Below are 11,753 nucleotides of genomic sequence, written 5' to 3' on the forward strand. Positions count from 1 at the left end.
TTAGTGTATAAGAAAGCAACTTATTTCTGTACATTGATTTTGTATCCTGCCACATTGCTGAATTGCTGGATGAGTTCTAGTAATTTGGGGGTGGAGTCTTTTGGGTTTTCCACATAAAGTATCATGTCATCTGTGAAAAGAGAGAGTCTGACTTCTTCTTTGCCAATTTGAATACCTTTATTGCTTTTTGTTGTCTGATTGCTGTTGCTAGGACTTCTAGTACTATGTTGAATAACAGTAGTGAGAGTGGGCACCCTTGACATGTTCCTGATCTTAAGGGAAAGGCTCTCAGCTTTTCCCCATTGAGGATGATATTCGCTGTGGGTTTTTCATAGATGGATTTTATGAGCTTGAGGAATGTTCCCTCTGTCCCTGTACTCTGGAGAGTTTTAATCAGGAAAGGATTTTGTATTTTGTCAAATGCTTTTTCTGCATCAATTGAGAGGACCATATGGTTCTTCTCCCTCCTCTTATTAAGGTGTTCTATCACATTGATTGATTTGCGAATGTTGAACCACTCTTGCATCCCGGGGATAAATCCCACTTGGTCGTGGTGGATGATCCTTTTAATGTATTGTTGGATCCTATTAGCTAGGATTTTGTTGAGGATTTTGGAATCCATATTCATCAAGGATATTGGTCTGAAATTCTCCTTTTTGATGGGGTCTTTGCCTGGTTTGAGGATTAAGGTAATGCTGGCCTTATAGAATGAGTTTGGAAGATTTCCTTCTGTTTCTATTTTTTTGAGACAGCTTCAGTAGAATAGGTATTATTTCTTCTTTGAATGTTTGGTAGAATTCTCCAGGGAATCCATTAGGCCCTGGACTCTTGTTTTCTGGGAGGTTTTTAATCACTGCATCAATCTCGTTGCTGGTTATTGGCCTATTCAAGTTGTCAATTTCTTCCTGTTTCAGTCTTGGCAGCTTATAGGTTTCCAGGAAGTCCTCCATTTCATCCAGATTGCTCAATTTATTGGCATATAGCTGTTGATAATAATTTCTAATAATTGTTTCTATTTCCTTGGTGTTAGTCGTGATCTCTCCCCTTTCATTCATAATTTTATTAATTTGGTTCCTTTCTCTTTTCTTCTGGATAAGTCTGGCCAGTGGTTTATCAATCTTATTGGTTCTTTCAAAGAACCAACTTCTAGTTTCATTGGTGTTTCTGGTTTCTAATTCATTGATTTCTGCTCTAATTTTAATTATTTCTCTTCTAATGCATGGCTTAGGCGTCGTTTGTTGCTTTTTCTCTAGTTCTTTAAGGTGTAGAGTTAGTTGGTGAATTTGGGATTTTTCTGTTTTTTTGAGTGAGGCTTGGATGGCTATGTATTTCCCCCTTAGAACCGCCTTTGCAGTATCCCATAGGTTTTGGACGGATGTGTTTTCATTCTCATTGATTTCCATGAATTGTTTAAGTTCTTCTTTGATTTCTTGGTTGACCCAAACATTCTTGAGCAGAGTGGTCTTTAGCTTCCAAGTGTTTGAATTTCTGCCAAATTTTTTCTTGTGATTGAGTTCCAGTTTTAGAGCATTGTGGTCTGAGAATATGCAGGGAATAATCTCAATCTTTTGGTATTGGTCGAGACCTGATTTGTGACCCAGTATATGGTCTATTCTGGAGAAAGTTCCATGTGTGCTCAAGAAGAATGAGTATTCTGTTGTTTTAGGGTGGAATGTTTTGTAAATATCTATGATGTCCATCTGGTCCAATGTATCATTCAAAGCTCTTGTTTCCCTGTTGATTTTCTGCTTAGATGATCTGTCCATTGCTGAGAGTGGAGTATTGAGGTCTCCTACAATTAACGTATTGTTATCAATATGACTCTTTATTCTGGTTAACAGTTGGCTTATGTAGATGGCTGCTCCCATGTTGGGGGCATAGATATTTACAATTGTTAGATCTTCTTGTTGGATAGACCCTTTAAGAATGATATAGTGTCCTTCTGTGTCTCTTATTACAGACTTTAGTTTAAAATCTAATTTGTCTAATATAAGAATTGCTACTCCAGCTTTCTTTTGAGGTCCGCTGGCATGGAAGATAGATCTCCATCCCTTCACTTTCAGTCTGGATGTATCTTTAGGTTCAAAATGAGTCTCTTGTAGACAGCATATGGATGGGTCCTGTCTTTTTATCCAATCTGCAACCCTGTGCCATTTTATGGGAGCATTTAGGCCATTCATGTTGAGAGTGATTATTGAAAGATATGAATTAATTATCATCATGTTGCCTGTGAAGACATTGTTTTTATAGATTGTCCCTGTAAATTTCTGTTGTAGATCACTCTCGGGGTCTTTCTCCTTTTATAGAACCCCCCCTTAATATTTAGTGGTCACATTCTTTCAACTTCTGCCGGTCGTGGAAGCTCTGCATCTCTCCATCCATTCTAAATGAAAGCCTTGCCAGATAAAGTATTCTTGGCTGCATGTTCTTCTCATTTAGTACCCTGAATATGTCTTGCCAGGCCTTTCTGGCTTGCCAGGTCTCTGTGGATAGGTCTGACGCTCCCTCTGTATGTAAGGAATCTCTTCCCCCTAACTGCCCTTAAGATGGTTTCCTTGGTTCTAAGATTTGCAAGTTTTACTATTACATGCCGCGGTGTTGGCCTGTTTTCCTTGATCTTAGGAGGGGTCCTCTCTGCCTCTAGGACTTGAATGTTTGTTTCATTCCCCAGATTAGGGAAGTTCTCAGCTACGATTTGCTCAAATACATCTTCTAGTCCTCTCTCTCTCTCCACTCCCTCCGGGATTCCAATTATTGTGACATTGGAACATCTTATGATGTCACTTATTTCTCTGATTCTATTTTCATGGATTCTGAGTTGTTTTTCCCTGGCCTCCTCTTTTCCCTTTTGATCTATTGTATTGTCTTCTCTCTTCTGTCTCAGTTATCCTAGCTGTTAGATGATCTAGATTGGATTGGATCTCATTGATAGCATTTTTTTAAAGATCTTATTTATTTATTTGAAAGAGAGAATGAGAGAGAGAGAGAGCATGAGAGGGGGGAGGGTCAGAGGGAGAAGCAGACTCCCTGCCGAGCAGGGAGCCCCATGCGGGACTCGATCCTGTGACTGCAGGATCATGACCTGAGCCGAAGGCAGTCACTTAACCAACTGAGCCACCCAGGTGCCCTCATTGATAGCATTTTTAAGTCCTGCCAATTTACTTTTTATTTCTGCCCTTAGAGACTCTATGTTGCCATTAATTGATTTCTCCATTCTAGCCATTGTCTTCACAATTGCTAGCCTGAATTCCATCTCCGACATCTTGGTTATATCTGCATCCATTTGTAAATCTGCAGCATAAGTCATAATCTCTGAGTCTTTTCTGTTTTGGGGGCTCCTCCTCCTAGTCATTCTGTTGATAGGTGTTTGAGGGAATGTATAGAGTCCAAATTATTGAGCAGAACCCAAGCAAGATGCACCTGTTTTCTTGGGACCTTAGGGTTGCTGGCCTCTTGTTTTCCCAGCCTGTCTTCTGCAGGAGGGGCCTGCCGCACTGTTACTCAGGCAACTCTGGGCGGAGTTGCCCTGCGCCCCTGTGGCAGGGGATGGGCTCAGTGGGAATCAGTCTTTGGGGCTTTTGTTCTCTGGCGCCTTTCCCTGGCGGCTTTCCGCATCTCTTCCGTGAGTCAGAGCAGAAGAGATGGTTTCCAACCCTCTGCCTCAGAGCAGAGAGACTTCAGTCTGTTCTTCAGTGAGCTCTCCAGGCCACACTGTCTCCGTTTCTGTCCGTGCTGCTATAAACTGCAGCGTCCTGGGTTGTGCACCCCTCCGCAGCGCTCCCAGTCCTGCCTCCAGGTTGGGGCACGTCTCTGCCCTTTGTGCTTCTAAAACTGCCAGCTGCTCCCAGTTCTCACGCGTGCAACTCCACCGCTCTGGGTTTCCACCCAGGGGGTTGCAGTTCACCAGCGCGACCCCGGCACACCGGGTTTCTGTCTCAGAAGCTGCAGTTCGCGTGCACACGGCCGTCGCTCCGTGTTTCCTTCCGGGGAGCTGCGGTTCGTGTGCGCACGAACCCGCCAGTCTGGTTTTCCACCCCGTGGGCTGCCCTAAAGTCCTTTCCCGATGCTACCGGTCTGCGGCGAGTCTGTGCCCATCCGCAGCACACAAGGCTGTCACTCACCGGCGGTGTAGGATCCCCACGTCCAGGCTCCCTCCCGCTGCCGTTTATCCTCCGATATCTGCCCGCAGAATCACGGCTCTCCGCTTCGTACCTCAAAACCAACTGCCTGTGATATTCTGTTTGTAGAGATCCAGATCTTCTTTTTTTTTTTTTTTTAAGATTTTATTTATTTATTTGACAGAGAGAGACACAGTGAGAGAGGGAACACAAGCAGGGGGAGTGGGAGAGGGAGAAGCAGGCTTCCCACCAAGCAGGGAGCCTGATGTGGGGCTCAATCCCAGGACCCTGAGATCATGACCTGAGCCGAAGGCAGTTGCTTAACGACTGAGCCACCCAGGTGTCCCAAGATCCAGATCTTCTTACATCTCAGGCTGGTTTCGTGGGTGCTCAGAGTGGTCTGGTAGATATCCAGCTCAATTCCAGGGACCAGTTGAAATATGGTCCCCTACACCTCCGCCATCTTTTTCTCCTCCCCGAAGTTTTTTATGATGTGTCAAAGTTTCAGTGTATTTTTAAATTTTTAACATTTTATTAGGATGGTCAATTAGCCAACATGTAGTACATCATTAGTTTTTTTTTTTTTCATTTTATTATGCTATGTTAGTCACCATACAATACATCATTAGTTTTTGATGTGATCCACGAACCATTGTTTTCATATAACACCCAGTGTTCCATGCAGTACGTGCCATCCTTAATACCCATCACCGGGCTAACCCATTGCCCTAGCCCACTCCCCTCTAAAACCCTCAGTTAGTTCCTCAGAGTCCATAGTCTCACATGGTTCTTCTCTCCCTCCAGTTTCTCCCACTTCCTTTTCCCTTCCTTCTCCTAATGTCCATGCTATTCCTTGTGTTCCACAAATCAGTGAAACCATATGATAATGGACTTTCTCTGTTTACTTCTTTCATGTAGCATAAACTCCTCCAGTCCCATTCATGTTGATGTAAAAGTTGGGTATTCATCCTTTCTGATGGCTGAGTAATATTCCATTGTATAGATGGACCACATCTCCTTTGTCCATTCATCTGTTGAAGGGCATCTCGGCTCTTTCCACAGTTTGGCTATTACAGACATGGTTGCTATGAACATTGGGGTGCATATGGCCCTTCTTTTCACTACATCTGTGTTTTGGGGGTAAATACCCAGGAGTGCAATTGCTGGGTCATAGGGTAGATCTATTTTTAAATTTTTGAGGAACCTCCACACTGTTTTCCAAAGTGGCTGTACCAACTTGCATTCCCACCAACAGTGTCAGAGGGTTCCCCTTTCTCCACAACCTCTCCAACATTTGTTGTTTCTTTCCCTGTCCATTTTGGCCATTCTAACTGGTGAAAGGTGGTATCTCAATGTGGTTTTCATTTGCATTTCCCAGATGGCTAATGATGATGAACATTTTTTCATGTGTCTGTTAGCCATTTGTATGTCTTCTTCAGAGAAGTATCTGCTCATCTCTTCTGCCCACTTTTTGACTTGATTATTTGTTTTTTGGGTGTTGAGTTTGAGAAGTTCTTTATGGATCTTGGAAATCAGCACTTTGTCTGTAGTGTCATTTGCAAATATTTTTTCCCATTCTGTGGGTTGCCTCTTTGTTTTGTTGACTGTTTCCTTTGCTGTGCAGAAGCTTTTTATCTTGATGAAGTCCCAAAAGTTCATTTTTGCTTTTGTTTCCCTAGCTTTTGGAGATGTATCTTGAAAGAAATTGCTGTGGCCGATGTCAAAGAGGTTACTGCCTATATTCTGCTCTAGGATTTTGATGGATTCCATCTCACATTGAGGTCTTTCATCCATTTTGAGTTTATCTTTGTGTATGGTGTTAGAGAATGGTCAAGTTTCATTCTTCTGCATGTGGCTGTCCAGTTTTTCCAGCACCATTTATTGAAGAGACTTTTTTCCATTACATATTTTTTCCTGCTTTGTCAAAGAGTATTTGGCCATAGAGTTGAGGGTCCATATCTAGGCTCTCTATCCTGTTCCATTGGTCTATATGTCTGTTTTTGTGCCAGTACCATGCTGTCTTGGTGATGACTGCTTTATAATATAGCTTGAAATCGGGCAAACTGATGCCCCTAGCTTTGTTTTTCTTTTTCAACATTTCCTTGGTGATTCTGGGTCGTTTTTGATTCCATACAAATTTTAGGTTGTTTTTCCTGCACTTTGAAAAATGTCATTGGAATTTTGATCGGGATGGCATTGAAGGTATAGATTGATCTGGGTAGCATAGACATTTTAACAATGTTTATTCTTCCAATCCATGGACATAGAATGTTTTTCTATCTTCTTGTGTCTTCCTCAAATTTTCTCATGAGTATTCTGTACTTCCTAGGTCCTTTACCTCTTGGTTAGGTTTATTCGGAGGTATTTTACGGTTTGGGGTGCTATTGTAAATGGAAATGATTCTCTAATTTCTCTTTCTACAGTTGCATTATTAGTGTATAAGAAAGCAACTGATGGTAGGGACTGGGGGGGGAACGATGGCAGAGGATTAGGGGACCCTATTTCAACTGGTCCCTGGAATTGAGCTGGATACCTAGCAGACCACACTGAACACCCACGAAATCAGCCTGAGATGTAAGAAGACAGATCTGGATCTCTACAAACAGAATATCCCAGGTGTTTTTTTTTTTCAAAGATTCTGCAGGCAGATATCAGAGGATAAATGGAAGTGGGAGGGAGCCTGGCCATCGGCATCCTACACTGCCAATTAGCGATAGCCTCTAGCCCTGGGGATGGGGCACAGACTCACAGACCAGTAGTGGCAGGGAAAGGACTTTAGGGCAGTGCCGAATGAAAACCCTGAGTGGTGGGGCTGCACGTGCAAACCGGGGGTGGCTGGCGGATTTAGAAGCACAAAGGGCAGAGATGTACCCGAACCTGAAGGCCAGGAATGGGAGCACAACCGAGGGGGGCAAAACCCAGGACACTGCAGTTTATAGCAGCATAGACAGAAGCAGAGATACGGTCTCCTGGAGAGCTCACTGAAGAACAGAATGCCATCTCTCTTCTCTGAGGCAGAGATTTGGAAATAATCTCTTCTGCTCTGACTCTCAGAAGAGATGTGGAAAGCCACCAAGGAAAGCCTCCAGGGAAGAAACTCCACAAAAAAACGGTTTTCACTCAGCCCATCCCCCACCACAGGAAGCAAGCCAACTCTGCCTAAACAGCGTTGCCTGATTAACAGCGCGGCAGGTCCTTCCCCCAGAAGACAGGCTGGGAAAACAAGAGGCCAGCAATCCTAAGGTCCTTAGAAAACAGGTGCCTCTGGCTTGGGTTGAGGTCAATAATTTGGAATTCCCTCAACCACCCATCAGCAGAATGACCAGGAGGAGAAACCCCCAAAACAGGGAAGTCTCAGAGATTATGACTTCTGCAGCAGATTTACAAATGGATGCAGATATAACCAAGATGTCAGAGATGGAATTCAGACTAGCAATTGTGAAGACAATACCTAGAATGTAGAAATCAATCAATGGCAACATAGAGTCTCTAAGGGCAGAAATGAAAGCTGAACTGGAAGAACTTAAAAATGCTATCAGTGAGATCCAATCTAATATAGATAATCTAACAGCTAGGGTAGCGAGGCAGTAGAACGAATTTGTTTTTTTTTGTTGTTTTGTTTTGTTTTGTTTTGTTTAAGAGAGAGAATTAGATAGAGAGAGAGAGAGCATGAGAGGGGAGAGGGTCAGAGGGAGAAGCAGACTCCCTGCCGAACAGGGAGCCCGATGCGGGACTCGATCCCGGGACTCCAGGATCATGACCTGAGCCGAAGGCAGTCGCTTAACCAACTGAGCCACCCAGGCGCCCCGGTAGAACGAATTTGTGACATGGAAGACCAGTTAATAGATAAAAAGGGAGAAGAGGAGGCCAGGGAAAAACAAATAAAAAACCATGACAATAGAATCAGAGAAATAAGTGACACCATGAAGCGTTCCAATGTCAGAATATTTGGAATCCCGGAGGGAGTGGAGAGAGGAGAGGACTAGAAGATGTATTTGAGCAAATCATAGCTGAGTTCTTCCCAATTCTGCGGAATGAAACAAACATTTGTGTCCTAGAGGCAGAGGGGACCCCTCCCAAGATCAAGGAAAACAGGCCAACACCGTGGCATGTAATAGTAAAACTTGCAAATCTAAGATCCAAGGAAATCATCTAAAGGGCAGGTGGGGGAAGAGATTCCTTATGTACAGAGGGAGGAACAACAAACTAACCTCAGAAGTATCCATAGAGACCTGGCAAGCCAGAAAGGCCTGGCAAGACATATTCAGGGTACTAAACAAGAAGAACATGTATCCAAGAATACTTTATCCAGCAAGCCTGACATGTAGAATGGATGGAGAGATGCAGGGCTTCCAAGACCAGCAGAAACTAAAAGAATATATGACCACTAAGCCGGACCTGCAAGAAATATTAAGGGGGATTCTATAAAAGGAGAAAGACCCCAAGAGTGATCTACAACAGAAATTTACAGGGACAGTCTATAAAAACAAGGTCTTCACAGGCAACATGATGACAATTCATATCTTTCAATAATCACTCTCAATGTGAATGGCCTAACTTCTCCCATAAAATGGCAAAGGGTAAGAGATTGCATAAAAAGACAGGACCCATCCATAAGCTGTCTCCAAGCGACTCATTTTCAAAATAATTATACATCCAGACTGAAAGTGAAGGGATGGAGATCCATCTTCCTTGCCAACAAACCTCAAAAGAAAGCTGGGGTAGCAATTCTTATATCAGACAAATTAGATTTTAAACTGAAGATTGTAGTTAGAGACACGGAAGGACACTATATCATTCTTAAAGGGCCTATCCTACAAGAAGATCTTACAAATGTATATACTTACACCCGCAACATGGGAGCAGCCATCTACATAAGCCAACTGTTAATCAAAATAAAAAGTCATATTGAAAACAATATGTTAATTGTAGGAGACATCAATACTCCACTCTCAGCAATAACGAGATCATCTAAACAGAAAATCAACAAAGAAACAAGAGCTTTGAATGACACGCTGGACCAGAAGGAACTCATAAACAGAATATTTCACCCTAAAACAACAGAATACTCATTCTTCTCAAGCACTTGTGGAATTTTCTCCAGAATAGACCAAAGAGTGGGTCACAAATCGGTCTCAACCATTCCAAAAGATTGAGACTATTCCCTGCGTATTCTCAGATCATAATGATTTAAAACTGTAATTCAATCATAAGAAAAACTTTGGCAGAAATTCAAACATTTGGAAGCTAAAGACCACTCTGCTCAAGAATATTTTGTTCAATCAATGCACAGAAATCATTTCTTTCTTATACACTAACAACACAACTGTAGAAAGAGTAATTAGAGAAACGATTCCATTTACAATAACACCAAAAACTATAAGATACCTTGGAATAAATCTAAACAAAGAGGTAAAGTATCGATACTCTAGGAACTAGAGATCACTCATGAAAGAATTTGAAGAAGACACAAAAAGATGGAAAAATATTCCATGCTCATGGATCAGAAGAATAAATATTGTTAAAAAGTCTATGCTACCCAGAGCAATCTATACCTTCAATGCCATCCTGATCAAAATTCCAATGACATTTTTCAAAGTGCTGGAACAAACAATCCTAAAATTGGTATGGAATCAGAAAAGACCCGGAATCACCAAGGAAATAATTATTTAGTGTCTTCGTGACGGCACCGCCTTCCGGCCAGAGCTGAGTAAAGGTGGTGAGGGCCAGCCTCCCAGCTCGGAAGGAGGCGTGGGCATGGAGCCGGCTGGGGTCGCCGAGCTCGGGGATAGGGACGCCGAGCCCGGGGCTGGCGCTGCTGCCTAGTGCACCCCGTGGGCTCTGTGGGGGCACGGCCCGGTGCTGTGCTGATGGCCCTGCTCCCGCCGCCCACGTTCACCCTCGTCCTCCTCCTCTTCCTGCCCGCCGCTCACAGGTGCCAGGAGCAGGCCCAGACCACCGACTGGCGGGCCACCCTGAAGACCATCCGGAACTACGTTCCCAAGTTAGACACATACCTGAACGCCACCTTGGACTTCCTGGGAGGCGAGGATGGGCTCTGTCAGTATAAGTGCAATGACGGATCTAAGCCCTTCCTGTGTTATGGTTTTAAACTCTCCCCGCTGAATGGATGTGGCTCTCCACTGTTTGATGTTCATCTTAATACTGGCATCCCTTCCCTGACAAAGTGCTGCAACCAACAGGGCAGGTGCTATGAGACCTGTGGCAAAAGCAAGAACGACTGTGATGAGGAATTCCAGTACTGCCTCTCTAAGATCTGCCGGATGTGCAGAAGACACTAGAACTAGCTCAGCATGTTCAGGCCTGTGAAACCACAGTGGAGCTCTTGTTTGACAGTGTTATACATTTAGGCTGCAAACTATATGTGGACAGCCAAGGAGCCGCATGTAGGTGTCGCTACGAAGAAAAAAGTGATCTTTAAAGTCGATGCTGACAGTGACAGTAGATAAGGCCAGAAGAATATAGCCTTTGACAAAGAACTACTGTTTTTTGAGCATAAAGCTGCCTTATTTTTTTTTAAGATTTTATTTATTTATTTGACAGAGAGACACAGCGAGAGAGGGAACACAAACAGGGGGAGTGGGAGGGGGAAAAGCAGGCTTCCCACAGAGCGGGTAGCCCGATGCGGGACTCGATCCCAGGACCCGGGGATCATGACCTGAGCCGAAGGCAGACGCTTAACAACTGAGCCACCCAGGCGCCACTAAAGCTGCCTTATTTTTGTGAAAGTATTATTTTAAGATTTATTTTGACATTAAAACTTCAAACTAAAGAAAAAAGTGAGGGAGGTGATCTTCCTGGACATTGTTGCCTTAGTGTACCGAATTTTCTTGACCAATCTCAGAAAGAGGTGCATGTTAAGGGGAGATTATTTTAAAAGGAGGAGTATATACCTCAGTTTTCACAACTGTATTTACCAAAACAATGAAGTCAAATGTAAAATTGATTACAAGGTATGTTGAACATTATCTTATTTGGATATATGGGAAAATCTTCACTTAGAAGTATATGTTTACTATAAAAATGTAAATATACATTTATTCCTGGAAAAAAACTAATGATGTAATGATTGGTGATTAAAGTAAAAACAGAAAATTTAAAATTTTTTCAAAAAAAAACAATGATGTCCTGTATGTTGACTAAAAAAACATAATAAAATTATTAAATTTAAAAAATAAATATAATAGGGGCGCCTGGGTGGCTCAGTCGTTAAGCGTCTGCCTTCGGCTCAGGTCATGATTCCAGGTCCTGGGATCGAGCCCCGCATCAGGCTCCCTGCTCAGCGGGAGGCCCGCTTCTCCCTCTCCCGCTCCCCCTGCCTGTGTTCCCTCTCTCGCTGTGTCTCTCTCTGTCAAATAAATAAATAAAATCTTTAAAAAATAATAATAAATAAATAAATAAATATAATAAAAACTTATGATTAAGATTCTAAGGGCTCTAATGGAAAACGTAGACAAGATGCTAGAAGAGATGGGTCATATACACAGAGGTGGAAATTCTAAGAATCAAGAAGAATGTTAGAATTCGAACACACTAAATGAAAGACAAGATGCTAGAAGAGATGGGTCATATACACAGAGGTGGAAATTCTAAGAATCAAGAAGAATGTTAGAA

General features: G+C 42.8%; 1 pseudogene; it reads left to right on the forward strand.

Moving 5' to 3' along the window:
- The first annotated feature begins 9,988 nt into the window (after positions 1 to 9,988).
- Positions 9,989 to 10,570, forward strand: LOC123852232 (group XIIA secretory phospholipase A2-like; annotated as a pseudogene).
- Positions 10,571 to 11,753: the final 1,183 nt, after the last annotated feature.

Source organism: Mirounga angustirostris, unplaced genomic scaffold, assembly GCF_029215605.1.
Source record: "Mirounga angustirostris isolate CCGP_5_RB_7025 unplaced genomic scaffold, mMirAng1.0.hap1 SCAF_7, whole genome shotgun sequence".
NCBI lineage: Eukaryota > Metazoa > Chordata > Mammalia > Carnivora > Phocidae > Mirounga > Mirounga angustirostris.